Consider the following 17,651-nt stretch of genomic DNA (forward strand, 5'->3'; position numbering starts at 1 on the left):
CAATTTTATAATTTTACAAATGAGGAAAGCCCCAAAAGGTAAGGTGCTGGCAAAGATCAGTAGCAGCAATTACAAGAATCCTGGGTTAACTAAACTGTGAACTCCTCTGAAGGCAGGGTTTCTGCCTATTTTTGTTCACTGTTGTATCTCCAGCACAAGAAAAGAGTACCTGGCACCTGGTAGATATTCAATAAATATCTGGTGAATGAGTAAATAAGAGGAACTAACTCCCACTCCAGGGATTTTGGCTACATATCACTTTATACATATTTGCTTCAAGCTCAACATTTAACCAGAATAAGTTTACTCTTCAGAATTCTCTCATTTACCCAGTAGAAAAGAACATTTCTAATGACCAGAATTTCATCTCCAAACACCATTTCCCATTAAAGCAACTGGGTTACCTCGGAGAGAAATAGTTGATTCCAAGTTTGCAGCATGAAATGTAGAAGATGAACTAGAATATCTATCATATCTGTGAGCAATGAATCTATCCGATATAACTAGGGTCATATCAAAAGAACTTACGAGCCAACTTAAAAAGGTTCTCACTGGCTAAGAGTGGGACCACTGGAACATCAATAAGGATAATGAATGCAATGAATTAAAACACACTAAGTATGTCTAAATCTATGAATTCATAATAGTACTTTAAAAAAACACAACTAACTGGTCACTGTTGAAGAATATTAGTGAATCAACTATTCTGAAAACTGGTAAATAAAAGGATAGAGAATCAAGCTTTTGTTCTACTTTTCCAACACAAGCTAGACTACTGGGTAACCAACCAGATGAAGAGAAGTTTCTCTTTAAAGAATTATTCCAGCTAATAAATATAATAGAAATGACAGAATTAGAATATTGCCATTTTAGAGTCTGTCATACAGAGTGAAGTAAGCTAGAAAGAGAAAAACAAATATCGTATATTAACGCATATATGTGCAATCTAGAAAAATGGTACAGATAAACCTATTTGCAGGGCAGGAATAGAGATGTAGATGTAGAGAATGGACATGTGGACACGGGGGGTAGGAGACAGTGGGACGAATTGAGAGATTAGGTTTGACATAAATACACTACCATGTGTAAAATACATAGCTAGTGGGAACCTGCTGTATAGCACAGGGAGCTCAGCTCGGTGCCCTGTGACAACCTAGATGGGTTGGGTGGGTGGTGGGGGTGGGAGGGAGGTCCAAGGGGGAGGGGATATACATATACATATAGCTGATTTACTTCACTGTACAGCAGAAACTAACACAACATTATAAAGCAATTTTATTCCAATATAAAAAAAATAAGAATATTGCCATTTTGTATAATCCCTATGGAGAGGATTTTGGCAACGTCTAACAAACTACATATATGAAACAACAATCCCAATTCTAGCAATTTACTCTAATGATATATTTCCAATTTTTAAAAAAAGTAAATATGCACTATATTTTTCACGCAACATTGTTTGAATTTGCGAAACACCAGAGTCCACATAATGACTACAACAGGACATTGTTTGAATAAACTCTGGTATACATACATAAAGCTGTAAAGAAGAATAAGGAAGGTATCTATGGTCTGGGAACAGAATGATTTCAAAGATACGGTATTAAGTTAAAAAAAAAACAAACACAAAAGAGTATACAGTATACTACTTTTTGCAAAGACTGACACAGGAAGGGAAAATTAGAAACTAATGCAAGTGGTTATATACAGGTAGTTGGGCAAAAAGTGGATGGGGTAAGGGAGGGAGTGACATTTCTTTGCATATACCTTTTTGTATATCCTTGACTTAACCAGGTAAAGGTTAAACCTATTTTTAAAAAGTAAAATAAAATCAATAAGGATGAGGGATCCCTAAAATTGAATCTCAACATAAAAAATGCACCCAAATGAATCTGAAGTGACCTTAATGAGAATGAAAGCATAACATATCCAAATCTGTGGAAGGTACCTAACACAATGTTTACAGGGAAATGTATAGCTTTACATGATCATATTAGAAAAGAAGAAAAGTTTAAAATCAGAGACCCAAGCTTTCCTCTTTAAAAAGCCAAAAAATGAAGAGAGAAATTCACCCAGAGTAAGAAGAAAGAAAGAAATACAAAGAGCAGAAATCAATGAAATAGAAGATGGTATACAATAAAGGAAAAAAAGGGACTTCCCTGGTGGCACAGTGATTAAGAATCTGCCTGCCAATGCAGGGGACACCAGTACAATCCCCAGGCCAGGAAGATCCCACATGCCACAGAGCAACTAAGCCCGTGCACCACAACCACTGAGACTGCGCTCTACAGCCCACGAGCTGCAACTACTGAGCCCGCACGCCACAACTACTGAGCCCACACGCCACAACTACTGAGCCCGCACGCCACAACTACTGAGCCCCCATGCTGCAACTACGGAAGCCCACGCACCTAGAGCCCGTGCTCCGCAACAAGAGAAGCCACCACAATGAGTAGCCCGTGCACCGCAACGAAGAGTAGCCCCTGCTCACCACAACTAGAGGAAGCCCACGCGCAGCAAGGAAGACCCAATGCAGCCAAAAATAAATTAAAAAAAAAAAAGAAAAAAAAATTTAGGGATTTCCCTGACAGTGCAGTGGTTAAGATTCCACCTGCCAATGCAGAGGACATGGGTTCAACCCTGCTCCGGGAAGATCCCACATGCTGCAGAGCACTGAAACCCATGCACCACAGCTACTAAGCCTGTGCTCTAGAGCATACGAGCCACAACTACTGAACCCACTCACCACAACTAATGAACCCACTCACCACAACTACTGAAGCCAGCACGCCTAGAGCCCATGCTCTGCAACGAGAAGCCACCGCAATGAGATGCCCACACACCACAGTGAAGAGTAGCCCCCTCTCGCTACAACTAGACAAAGCCCACGCACAAAAAAGGAGACCCAATGCAGCCAAAATTAAGTAAATAAATTAATTAATTTAAAAAAAAAGCTTCAGGTTAAAAAAAATTAATACCAAAAATTGATTCCATTAAAAGGTCAATAAAATTTATAAAACTCTAATTAAACTGATGAAGGAGAAAAAGGAAACATGTAAGTTAACAACACAGCAATAAAAGAGGGGATGTACCACTACAGATTCTACACTCATGAAAAGAATAATAAGGGAATACTGTGGACAATTTTATGCCAATAAATTTGACAAACTGGATCATTCATTCTCAATAGGCATGATATCATCCCCAAGTGGACAAAAACTGGTTCTTGGAAGTCCAAAAAAATCTTACTCTCTTTACATATAAAAAATGGATATATAAGTCAGTACATAAACAGGATATATAGCATTATCTGTGGTATTAAAATTTCATGGGGACAGTGGTGGCTAGGAAAACAAAGTCTAAAAAGGATCCTTCAGGGAACAGTTATGAAAAAAGGACTGAGAAACACTGACTTAACTGAAACAAACAAACAAACAAACAAAAATCACTGAAAAACATAAATTATGAAAACTGACACAAGAAGAAACAGAAAATCTGAATAGCCTTACATCTATTAAACAATTTGAATTTCTAATTAAAAACCCCTCCATAAAGAAAACCCAAGGCCATCTGACATTCATCACTGGTGAATTATAACTAAGAATAAAGAAAAAATTAATAGCAACATAATTCAGAAAGTAAGATATCAAGTCTCCCCAACTTGATTTATAGATTCAACACAATCCCAATAAAAATCCCAACAAGCTCATTTAATGGAACATAATAGAAAATTCAGAAATAGATCCACAAATCAACTTTTCAATTGATTTTCATCAACAATCCTTTTCAGCAAATGGTACTAGAACTGGTAATCCATAAGGAAAAAAAATGAACCTTATCTCCTATCTCATACTATACACAAAAAATTAACTCAAAATGGAATATATATCTAAATGTAAAAGCTAAAACTATAAAAGTCCTAGAAGAAAACATAGGTGAAAAATCTTTGTAACTGTGGGGTAGTCAAGTATTTCTTAGACAAGACCCAAAGAGAAAAAAAAAAAAATTTTTTTAAAGGACCTGGGACTTCCCTGGTGGTGCAGTGGTAAGAATCCGCCTGCCGATGCAGGTGACACGAGTTCGAGCCCTGGTCCAAGAAGATCTCACATGCCACAGAGCTTACTAAGCCTGTGTGCCACTGAGCCTGTGCTCTAGAGCCCGCAACCCACAACTACTGACACCCGTGCACCTAGAGCCTGTGCTCCACAACAAGAAAAGCCACCACAATGAGAAGCCTACACACTGCAACAAAGAGTAGCCCCCACTTGCCACAACCAGAGAAAAGCCCGTGCAGCGAAGAAGACCCAACACAGCCAAAAATAAATAAATAAAATAAAATAAATTTATTTTTTTTAAAAAGGACACTCATTCACTAGTTACTATCTCTTATTTTTTATATAACCATGATCTGAGACTAAAGTCCAATAAACATCACTGCTGACTAGGACACATTTTACCTGACTTCTCTACTGTAATAAGAACCCAACCATTAGAAGAAAGGGAGAAACAAACTGGAATACCACCCAGGAGGCATGCTCCTTAAAGGAAAATGTCAGCAAGTATCAACCTTAGACTCTCTAACTGAATTGGCTTGACTCAGCTTATCAAATAATTCTGCCGATTCTAAACACAAAGTACTACACAATTTGTGTGAAGCTGATTATGCTGGTCATAATTTATGATGATTAACATCTCCCAACATTCAGGTTAGCCTCCCACCAAGATGTGCAAACAGGCTGTTAACAATCCAAACAATCCAGAACACAAAACTACATAGAGAGAACCTGAATAATTTGCGGTTGTTCAAAATGGCTGAAAGAGAACATTCCATATAACAACAACAACAAAAGGTAAATTATTTTCCTGCCCTAATCTTTTCCTAAGAACTTCCTTTTCCAAAACAGATACAGCTCTGCAAGTATGGTAAAGTTGATATATCTATATATGGCCAGTTATAATGGAAATTTATAAAACACTTTTTTTTTTTTTTTTGCAGTATGCGGGCCTCTCACTGTTGTGGCCTCTCCCGTTACGGAGCACAGGCTCCAGACGCTCAGGCTCAGCAGCCATGGCTCACGGGCCCAGCCGCTCCGCGGCATGTGGGATCCTCCTGGACCGGGGCACGAACATGCATCCCCTGCATCGGCAGGCGGACTCTCAACCACTGCGCCACCAGGGAAGCCCTATAAAACACTTTTTTTTTTTTTTTTTTTTTTTTTTGCGGTATGCGGGCCTCTCACTGTTGTGGCCTCTCCCGTTGCAGAGCACAGGCTCCGGACGCGCAGGCTCGGCGGCCATGGCTCACGGGCCCAGCTGCTCCGCGGCATGTGGGATCTTCCCGGACCGGGGCACGAACCCATGTCCCCTGCATCGGCAGGCGGACTCTCAACCACTGCGCCACCAGGGAAGCCCTATAAAACACTTTTGAAATAATCAAGGCACTGTGTCATAACCCATACAGATGTGCTTTCTCAAACAAAGTGATACCACTTCTGGGAATTTATCCTGAACAATCACTGAAAAGAAGAAAAGTGTTACACAAAAAGATGTTCATTACCCTATAACCTATAAGGTGACTTACTTAGATACCTAAAGACAAGGCCATGGTTAAGTACATTATGGCACGTTAACTCAAGAAACTCAGATGATGTTATCAAAATACTAATCATGAAGACATATAAAAATGATAAAGTCTGGTGGGGCGGAGTCAAGATGGCGTACTAGGAGGCAGCATAATTCGCATCTCCTCACAACTAGGGCACCTACCTGGCACCCCTGGGGGACCACAGACACCTAAGGGGACAGGAGGAAATCCCAGTGATCGGGTAGGACGTGAGGCTTGGGGGAGTGAAGGGGGAAGAGAAGTGGAGGCCAGACGGGAATGGTGCCCCTGAGGGGCGGCTGGGGGAGGGGAAGGGATAAACTGGGGAACCACTGGGAGGGCAGAGGATCAAAAGGGAGTGTGCCCAGGTTTCCCCTGCACACTTGGACCCCCCAGGAATCTGTTGAGATCCTGGGCCTGACCCTCTGCCCACCTAGGACCCCTCCAGCTGGGGGGGCCCTGAGGGAGTGGGAAAGAGGTAAGGGGAGCAAAAGTAAAGGCCGGACCTCCAGGACAGCACCCCAAGGGGTGGCTGGGGGAGGGAAGGAGTTCCTACACCCAGCAGGACCCACCCATGGTTAGGAATTGAGGGGCAACAGGGGAGACCCTGGGGGAGACAGTGGGGGAGGGGCACTAAGGAACAGAAGGGAACCAGGCCAGTGCTTTCCCTGTCCACTTAGGCACCAGGAAGCCTGTTGGGCTCCCAGGCCTAATCCTCTGGCCTCAGAGCCTCCCTTCTGCTGCGCAGAGCCGAAACTCCACCCTTACACCCTCACCCAGGGCCCTACTTCTACACTCGGAGACTCCCTCCAAAGAGCTGGGCCTAAACCCCACTCACGCACCCTCACTCAGGGCCCTACATCCAAACTCCGGAACCCCACATTCCAGAGGCCCTCCTCTCAAGGTGCTGCCTCTCCTCTTCTGTGCAGGTCCTAAGCAGAGGCCCCACCCCACGCTTAAACGTAGCCCCATCTAGGCCCCACCCCACGCTCAAACATCACCCCCCACCCGCCTAGGACCCACCCCACCCTAAACCCTGCCCCCACCTAAGTTCCACCCCCTACCTAAACTCCGCCCCCATAGCCTAGGCTTCCCCCCTGCTTTTTTTCTTTTCTTTATTCCTCTTTTACATTGAGGTTCTGTTTTACCTTGCTGATTCATTGTTGACTCTTTTATATTTCTATTTTTCCTAATAAATCTTTTATTTTTCTAACTTTTATACTTTGCTAGTGATCTCTCCTTTTGGCTCGCTGCCCCACCCCCCCGTTTTCTTTTCTTTTTTTTGCTGTGGTTTTATTTCACCTTGTTGCAGTTGTTTCAATTATAGTTTTATTTTTTCTAATGTATTTTTTATCTTTCTGATTTCATTTTGTTTTTTGTTTTGTTTTTTTTTTTTGCGGTACGCGGGCCTCTCACCGTTGTGGCCTCTCCCATTGTGGAGCACAGGCTCTGGATGCGCAGGCTCAGCGGCCATGGCTCATGGGCCCAGCTACTCCGCGGCATGTGGGATCTTCCCGGACTGGGGCACGAACCCGTGTCCCCTGCATCGGCAGGCGGACTCTCAACCACTGCGCCACCAGGGAAGCCCTCATTTTGTTTTTTATTCTTTGATATTGTACTGCTCCTTTTTTTTTCTTTCTTTCTTCCTTTTTTTTTTTTTTTTTTTTTTTATTGCACCACGAAGCCTGCAGTATCTTGGTTCCCACGCCGGAGGTCAGGCACAAGCTCCTGTGGTGTGAGCTCTGAGTGCAAACTGCTGGACTAACAGAGAACCTCAGACCCCAAGGAATATCAATCCGAGCGAGGCCTCCCAGAGTTCCTCATCTCAGCACCAAGACCCAGCTCTATCAAACTGTCTGCAAACCCCAGTGCTGGACATCTCAGGCCAAACAACCAGTAAGACAGGAATACAGCACCACCCATCAAAAAATAAATTAAAAAAAAACCGACAAAACAAATATGTTACAAACGAAGGAGCAAGGTAAAAACGTACGAGACCAAATAAATGGAGATGAAATAGGCAACCTACCTGAAAAAGAATTCAGAGTAATGATAGTAAAGATGATCCAAAATCTCAGAAACAGAATGGAGAAAATACAAGAAACATTTAACAAGGCCCTAGAAGAACTAAAGAGCAAACAAACAGTGATGAACAACAAAATTAATGAAATTAAAAATACTTTAGAAGGAATCAACAACAGAATAACTGAAGCAGAAGAACGGATAAGTGAGCTGGAAGATAAAATGGTGGAAATAACTGCCAGGGAGCAGAATAAAGGAAAAAGAATGAAAAGAATTGAGGACAGTTTCAGAGACCTCTGGGACAACATTAAATGCACCAACATTCAAATTATAGGGGTCCCAGAAGAAGAAGAGAAAAAGAAAGGGTCTGAGAAAATGTTTGAAGAGATTATAGTCAAAAACTTCTCTAATGTGGGAATGGAAATAGTCAAGTCCAGGAAGCACAGAGAGTACCATACAGGATAAATCCAAAGAGAAACACATTAAGACACATATTAATTAAACTATCAAAAATTAAATAAAAAGAAAAAATATTAAAAGCAGCAAGGGAAAAGCAACAAATAACATACAACTGAATCCCCATAAAGTTAACAGCTGATTTTTCAGCAGAAACTCTGCAAGCCAGAAGGGAGTGGGAGGACATATTTAAAGTGATGAAAGGGAAAAACCTACAACCAAGATTACTCTACCCAGCAAGGCTCTCATTCAGATCTGATGGAAAAATTAAAACCTTTACAGATAAGCAAAAGTTAAGAGAATTCAGCACCACCAAACCAGCTTTACAACAAATGCTAAAGGAACTTCTCTAGGCAGGTAATACAAGAGAAAGAAAAGACCTACAAAAACAAACCCAAAACAATTACAAAAATAGTAACAGGAACATATATATTGATAATTACATTAAATGTAAATGGGTTAAATGCTCCAAACAAAACACACAGACTGGCTGAATGGATACAAGACCAGGACATATGTTGTCTACAAGAGACCCAATTCAGACCTAGACCCAATTCAGACCCAATTCACATACAGACTGCAAGTGAGGGGATGGAAAAAGATACTCCATGCAAATGGAAGTCAAAAGAAAGCTGGAGGGACTTCCCTGGTGGCGCAGTGGTTGAGAGCCCTCCTGCCGATCCAGGGGACATGGGTTCGTGCCCTGGTCCGGGAAGATCCCACATACCGCAGAGCAGCTGGGCCCATGAGCCATGGCCGCTGAGCCTGCATGTCTGGAGCCTGTGCTCTGCAACGGGAGAGGCCACAACAGTGAGAGGCCTGCGTACCACAAAAAAAAAAAAAGAAAGCTGGAGTAGATATTCTCGTATCAGACAAAATAGACTTTAAAATAAAGATTATTAGAAGAGACAAAGGACACTACATAATGATCAAAGAATCAATCCAAGAAGAAGATATAACAACTGTAAATATTTATGCACCCAACATATGAGCACCTCAATACATAAGGCAAATGCTAATAGCCATAAAAGGGGAAATCGACTAACACAATAATAGTAGGGGACTGTAACACCCCACTTTCACCAATGGACAGATCATCTAAAATGAAAATAAATAAGGAAACACAAGCTTTAAATGACACATTAAACAAGATGAACTAGGGCTTCCCTGGTGGCGCAGTGGTTAAAAATCTGCCTGCCAATGCAGGGGACACGGGTTCAAGCCCTGTTCTGGGAAGATCCCACAGGCCGTGGAGCAACTAAGCCTGTGTGCCACAACTACTAAGCCTGCACTCCAGAGCCTGCGAGCCACAACTCCTTAAGCCCAGGTGTCTAGACCCTGTGCTCTGCAACAAGAGAAGCCACCGCAATGAGAAGCCCACGCACCGCAATGGTAGCCCCCACTCACCGCAACTAGAGAAAGCCCACGCACAGAAACAAAGACCGAACGCAGCCAAAAATAAAGAAATAAAATAGATAAATTAAAAAATATAGGGGCTTCCCTGGTGGCACAGTCGTTGAGAATCTGCCTGCCAATGCAGGGGACACGGGTTTGAGCCCTGGTCTAGGAAGATCCCACATGCCATGGAGCAACTGGGCCCATAAGCCACAACTACTGAGCCTGCGTGTCTGGAGCCTGTGCTCTGCAACAAGAGAGGCCTGCGCACCGTGATGAAGAGTGGCCCCCCGCTCGCCACAACTAGAGAAAGCCCTCGCACAGAAACAAAGACCCAACACTGCCAAAAATAAATAAATAAATAAATAATAAAATTAAGACTGTATTACTAAAAAAAAATACATATAAATATATGTAAAAAAAAACAAGATGAACTTAATTGATATTTATAGGACATTCCATCCAAAAACAACAGAATACACTTTATTCTCAACTGTTCATGGAACATTCTCCAGGATAGATCATATCTTGGGTCACAAATTAAGCCTTGGTAAATTTAAGAAAATTGAAATCGTATGAAGTATCTTTTCCCACGACAATGCTGAGACTATATATTACAGGAAATCATCTGTAAAAAATACAAACACATGGAGGCTAAACAATATGTTATTAGGTAACCAATAGATCACTGAAGAAATCAAAGAGGAAATCAAAAAATACCTAGAAACAAATAACAAGGAAAACACGACGACCCAAAACCTGTGGGATGCAGCAAAAGCAGTTCTAAGAGGGAAGTTTATAGCAATACAATCCTACCTCAAGAAACAAGAAAAATCTCAAACAACCTAATCCTATACCTAAAGCAATTAGAGAAAAAAGAACAACCCCCCCCCGAAAGTTAGCAGAAGGAAAGAAATCATAAAGATCAGATAAGAAATAAATTTAAAAGAAATGAAGGAAACAACTGCAAAGATCAATAAAACGAAAAGCTGGTTCTTTGAGAAGATAAACAAAATTGATAAACCATTAGCCAGACTCACCAAGAAAAAAGGGAGAAGACTCACATCAACAGAATTAGAAATGAAAAAGGAGCAGTAACAACTGACATGGCAGAAATACAAAGGATCACGAGAGATTTCTACAAGCAACTCTATGCCAATAACATGGAAAACCTGGAAGACATGGACAAATTCTTAGAAAAGCACAACCTTCCGAGACTGAACCAAAAGAAAAAGAAAATATAAACAGACCAATCAAAAGCACTGAAATTAAAACTGTGATTAAAATGGCTTCACAGGCCAATTCTATGAAACATTTAGAGAAGAACTAACACCTATCCTTCTCAAACTCTTCCAAATACAGCAGAGGGAGGAACACTCCCAAACTCATTCTATGAGGCCACCATCACCCTGATACCAAAACAAGACAACGATGTCACAAAACAAGAAAACTACAGGCCAATATCTCTGATGAACACAGATGCAAAACTCAACAAAATACTAGCCGACAGAATCCAACAGCACATTAAAAGGATCATACACCATGATCAAGTGGGGTTTACCCCAGGAATGCAAGGATTCTTCAATATATACAAATCAATCCATGTGATAAACCATATTAACAAATTGAAGGAGAAAACCTACATTATCATCTCAAGAGATGCAGAAAAAGCTTTTGACAAAATTCAACACCTATTTATGATAAAAACTATCCAGAAAGCAGGCATAGAGGGAACCTACCTCAACGTAATGAAGGCCATATATGACAAACCCACAGCCAACATCATTCTCAATGGTGAAAAACTGAAACCATTTCCTCTAAGATCAGGAACAAGACAAGGGTGCCCACTCTCACCACTATTATTCAACATCGTTTTAGAAGTTTTAGTCACAGCAATCAGAGAAGAAAAAGAAATAAAAGGAGTCCAAATTGGAAAAGAAGAAGTAAAACTGTCACTGTTTGCAGATGACATGATACTATACATAGAGAATCCTAAAGATGCTACCAGAAAACTACTAGAGCTAATCAATGAATTTGGTAGAGTAGCAGGATACAAAATTAATGCACAGAAATCTCTTGCATTCCTATACACTAATGATGAAAAATCTGAAAGAGAAATTAAGGAAACAGTCCCATTTACCACTGCAACAAAAAGAATAAAATACCTAGGAATAAACCTACCTAAGGAGACAAAAGACCTGTATGAAGAAAACTATAAGACACTGATGAAAGAAATTAAAAATAATACAAGCAGATGGGAGAGATATACTATGTTCTTGGATTGGAAGAATCAACATTGTGAAAATGACTATACTACCCAAAGCAATCTACAGATTCAATGCAATCCCTACCAAACTATCAATGCCATTCTTCACAGAACTAGAACAAAAAATTGCACAATTTGTACGGAAACACAAAAGACCCCGAATAGCTAAAGCAGTCTTGAGAAAGAAAAACAGAGCTAGAAGAATCAGACTCCTTGACTTCAGACTATACTACAAAGCTACAGTAATCAAGACCGTACGGTACTGGCACAAAAACAGAAATATAGATCAATGGAACAGGACAGAAAGCCCAGAGATAAATCCACGCACATATGGTCACCTTATCTTTAATAAAGGAGGCAAGAATATACAATGGAGAAAAGACACCCTCTTCAATAAGTGGTGCTGGGAAAACTGCACAGCTACGTGTAAACGAATGCAATTAGAACACTTGCTAACACCATACACAAAAATAAACTGAAAATGAATTAAAGACTTAAATGTAAGGCCAGACAGTATAGAACTCTTAGAGGAAAACATAGGAGAAACACTCTTTGACATAAATGACAGCAAGATCCTTTCTGATCCACCTCCTAGAGAAATGGAAATAAAAACAAAAATAAACAAATGGGACCTAATGAGACTTAAAAGCTTTTGCACAGCAAAGGAAACCATAAACAAGACAAAAAGACAACCCTCAGAATGGGAGAAAATATTTGCAAACAAATCAACGGGCAAAGGATTAATCTCCAAAATATAAAAGCAGCTCATGCAGCTCAATATTAAAAGAACAAACAACTCAATCAAAAACTGGGCAGAAGACCTAAATAGACATTTCTCCAAAGAAGATATACAGGTCGCCAAGAAGCATATAAAAAGCTGCTCAACACCACTAATTATTAGAGAAATGCAAATCACAAGTACAGTGAGGTATCACCTCACACCAGTTAGAACGGGCATCATCAGAAAATCTATTAACAACAAACGCTGGAGAGGGTGTGGAGAAAAGGGAACACCCTTGCACTGTTGGTGGGAATGTAAATTGATACAGCCACTATGGAGAACAGTACGGAGGTTCCTTAAATAACTACAAATAGAACTACCATACGACCCAGCAATCCCACTACTGGGCATATACCCTGAGAAAACCATAATTCAAAAAGAGTCATGTACCACAATGTTCATAGCAGCTCTATTTACAATAGCCAGGACATGGAAGCAACCTAAGTGTCCATCAAAAGATGAATGGATACAGAAGATGTGGTACATATATACAATGGAATATTACTCAGCCATAAAAAGGAACGAAATTGAGTTATTTGTAGAGACGTGGATGGATCTAGACTGTCATACAGAGTGAAGTAAGTCAGAAAGAAACAAATATCATACATTAACGCATATTGTGGAACCAGAAAAATGGTACAGATGAACCGGTTTGCAGGGCAGAAATAGAGACACAGATGTAGAGAACAAACGTATGGACACAAAGGGGGGAAAGTGGCAGGGGTGGTGGTGGTGGTGGGATGAATTGGGTGATTGGGATTGACATATATTCACTAATATGTATAAAATAGATAACTAATAAGAACCTGCTGTATAAAAACTAAAATAAAATTCAAAAAACACCCAAAAAGAACTGGAGCTTCATTAAGTCCTGAGACCCGGTGTGTGATCTCAGTTAGAAGACTGTTCAAGTCCCAATCTGGGTTTGGGCTGGGTTTGAGTCCTGGCCCATGGGTTCAAGTCCCAATCTGAGTTGCACAATTTCACCTTCATTAAAAAATGTTACTGAAAAAAATTACTTCATTGCTAGAAAGTGCTAACCAGCATCTAAGCCTTCAGAAAGTTTTAATCTTTTTGATTGTGGAGGCGTTGAAATATTGCAAGAATTACCAAAATGTGACACAGAGACATGAAGTGAGCAAGTGCTGTTGGAAAAATGGCACCCAAGAGACTTGTTTAACACTGGGTTGCCACAAACCTTCAATTTGTGTTTAAAAAAAAATTATCTACATAGCTCAATAAAGTGAAGCAAAATTAAACAAGGTATGCCTGTAATCACTTTGAATGTCAATGGATTAAATGTATCAATTAAAAGAGATTGGATCAAAAAATAAGACTCAACTGTATGTTGTCTACAAGAAACCCACTTTAAGGACTTCCCTGGCAGTCCAGTGGTTAAGACTCTGTGCTCCCAATGCAGGGGGCACAGGTTCTATCCCTGGTTGGGGAACTAAGATCCTACATGCCACGTGGCGCGGCCAAAAAAAATTGAGGAAACTGATAAAGACAAATGTTGATTCTTTGGAAAAATTAATAAAGCTAATATGCTAAAAAAAAAAAAAAGAAAAGAAAGAAGGAAAGTAAAAAAAACCATTTATTTATTTATTTATTTATTTTATTTGGCTGCCTCAGGTCTTTAGTTGTGGCACACAGGATCTTCATTGTGGCACGTGGGATCCTTCACTGTGGCACTTGGGCTCCTCGTGCAGTGCACAGGCTTCTCTCTGGTTGTGGCACGCAGACTCCAGAATGTGTGGGCTTAGTTGCCCTGCGGCATGTGGGATCTTAGCTCCCCAACCAGGTCTCGAACCCACGTCCCCTGCATTGGAAGATGGATTCTTAACCACCGGACCACCAGGGAAGTCCCAGAAACCCACTTTAAATACAAAGAGAAATACAGATTAAAAGTAAATGGATGGCGCAGGGGTTAAGAATCCGCCTGCCAATTCAGGGGACATGGGTTCAAGCCCTGGTCCGGAAAGATCCCACATGCCACGGAGCAACTACACCCGTGCACCACAACTACTGAACCTGCCCTCTAGAGCCCACGAGCCACAACTACTGAGCCAGCGTGTCACAACTACTGAAGCCCACATGCCTGGAGCCCGTGCTCTGCAACCAGAGAAGCCACCACAATGAGAAGACTGCACACTGCGATGAAAAGCCTGTGCACTGCCACAAAGAGTAGTCCCCACTTGCCACAACTAGAGAAAGCCCACGCAAAGCAACGAAGACCCAACACAACCAAATAAATAAATAAATAAATGGATGTGGATTTCCCTGGTGGTCCAGTGGCTAAGACTCCATGCTCCCAATGCAGGGGGGAAGGGTTTGATCCCTGGTCAGGGAACTAGATCCCACATGCCTCAACTAAAGATTCCACATGCCGCAACTAAAAGATCCCGTGTGCCGCAACTAAGACCCGACGTGCCCAAACAAATAAATAAATAAATAAATTTTTAAAAGTAAATGGATGGAAAAATATACCATGCTAACACTAATCAAAAGAAAGCAAGAGTAACTATTAATTTCAGACAGAGCAGACTTCTAAGCAAGAAAAGTTATCAGGAATAAAGAAAGGCATTATATAATAATAAAGAGATTAATTCTCCTAGAAGACATAACAATCCTTAATGTGTATGTGCCTAACAAATGAGTGTCATTGGTGAGGCAAAAAATGATAGAACTGCAAGGAGAAATAGATGACCCACTATCACAGGTGGAAATACCAACCCCCCTCTATCACAAATGGACAGATCCAGCAGGCAGAAAATCAGTAAGGATATAGTTTAACTCAACAACATCATCAATCATTTGAATACAATAGACATCTACAGACTACTCCAACCAATAACAACAGAACACATTCTTCTCAAGCTCACACAGAACATTCACCAAGACAAACCACGTTCTGGGCCATAAAACACACCTTAAATTTAAAGCAAGAGAAATCACGCAATGTCTATACTCAGACCACAATGGAATTAAACTAAAAATCAATAACAGAAAGAAAACAGGAACATCCCAAAATACATGAAGATTAAACAACATACTTCTAAATAACTCATGGGTCAAAGAAGAAATCAAGAGCAATATAAAAATACTTTGAATCAAAAGAAAATGAAAAATGCATCTTATCAAAATTTGCAGGATGCAGCAAAAGCAGTGCGTAGAGGAGAGTTACAGCATTAAAAGCATACACTGGGAAAGAAGATCTAAAATCAATCATCTACATCTATACCTTAGGGCAGGGGTCCCCAAACCCTGGGCCACGGACCAGTCCATGGCCTCTTAGGAACCGGGCCGCACAGCAGGAGGTGAGCGGCAGGCGAGTGAGTGAAGCTTCATCTGCACTCCCCATCACTCGCATTACTGCCTGAACCATACCTCCCTGATCCCCAGTCCGTGTAAAAACTGTCTTCCAGGAAACTGGTCCCTGGTGCTAACAAGATTAAGGACTGCTGCCTTAGGGAACCAGGAAAAAAAAAAAAAAAAAGTAAATTAAGTACAAAGTAAGCAGAAAAAAAAAAAAAGAATTACAGCAGAAATCAATGAAATTGAAATCAAGAAATAAGTAGAGAAAATGAACCAAACCAAAAGCTGGTTCTTTAAAAAAAAGAAAAAAAAATCAATAAAATTGATAAACCACTAGCTAGGCTGACTAAAAAAAGAGAGGGCACAAATTACTAGTACCAGAAATGAAAAAGAGGACATCACTACAGATCTCATGTACATTAAAAAAAATAATAAAGGAGGGCTTCCCTGGTGGCGCAGTGGTTGAGAGTCCACCTGCCGATGCAGGGGACACGGGTTCGTGCCCTGGTCCGGGAAGATCCCACATGCTGCAGAGCAGCTAGGCCCGTGAGCCATGGCCATTGAGCCTGTGCGTCCAGAGCCTGTGCTCCGCAACGGGAGAGGCCACAACAGTGAGAGGCCCGCGTACCACAAAAAAATAATAATAATAATAAAAAATAATAAAGGAATACTATGAACAACTCTATGCCCACAAATCTGATAACCTAGATGCAACAGACCAATTCCCTTTGAAAGACACAATCTGCCAACACTCACATGAGAAGAAATAGGCAGTCTGAATACACCTATATCTATTAAAGAAACAGAATCCATAATTAGTCTTCCATAACTAAAAGCAACAGGCCCAGATGGAGTCACTAATGAATTCTACCAAACATTTAAGGAAGAAAGTATACAAATTCTATACAATCTCTTTCAGAGGACAGAAGCAGAGGGAATACTTCCTAAGTCATTCTATGTGACCACCATTAAACCTAACACTAAAACTAGACAAAAACATTACAAGAAAACTACAGACCAGTATCTTGCATGAACATGAACACAGATACAAAAATCCTCAACAAATAGTAGCAAATTAAATCTAACAATGTATAAAAAGAATTATACACCATGACCAAGTGGGATTTATCCCAGATGTGCATGTTAGTTCAACACTCAAAAATTAATTAATGTAGTGCAACACATAAACAGAACAAAAAAGAAAAATCACATGATCATATTCAATAGATTCAGAAAAAGCACTGGACAAAATCAAACACTAATTCATGATAAAACTTCTCCATAGACTAGGAATAGAGAACATTCTCAACTTGATAGAGAATATCTATAAAAACGCTATAGCCAACTTCATACTAAATGGTGAAAACTCAAAGCTTTCCCACTAAGAACAGGAAAAAGGCTAGGATGTCCCCTCTTATCACTCCTTTTCAACACTGTACTAGACATACTAGCTAATGCAATAAGACAAGAAAAGGAAATATACAGACTAGGAAAGAGAAAAATAATACTGTCTTTGTTCACAAATGACACTATCATCTAAGTAGAAAATCCAATAGAATCTACAAAACAATTCCTGGAACTATTAAGTAATTAGAGTAAGGTTATGGTATACAAGGTTAGTATAAAATAGCCAATCACATTCCATATACCAGCAATGAACAAGTGTGATTTGAAATTCAAAACACAATAGCATTTACATTGGTAAGGAAATAATGTACAGGATCTATAAGAGAAAAACTAGAGAACTCTAATGAACAAAGTCAAATAAGAATTAACTAAATAGGGCCTCCCTGGTGGCGCAAGTGGTTGAGAGT

At 40.4% G+C, this 17,651-nt stretch overlaps 1 protein-coding gene across 2 annotated transcripts in view; it reads right to left on the minus strand.

The window, feature by feature from the left end:
• UIMC1 (ubiquitin interaction motif containing 1) overlaps positions 1 to 17,651 on the minus strand; it is a 186,533-nt gene that overhangs the window by 65,061 nt on the left and 103,821 nt on the right. The window lies entirely within an intron of this gene.

This window comes from Mesoplodon densirostris, chromosome 3 (assembly GCF_025265405.1).
Source record: "Mesoplodon densirostris isolate mMesDen1 chromosome 3, mMesDen1 primary haplotype, whole genome shotgun sequence".
Lineage (NCBI taxonomy): Eukaryota > Metazoa > Chordata > Mammalia > Artiodactyla > Ziphiidae > Mesoplodon > Mesoplodon densirostris.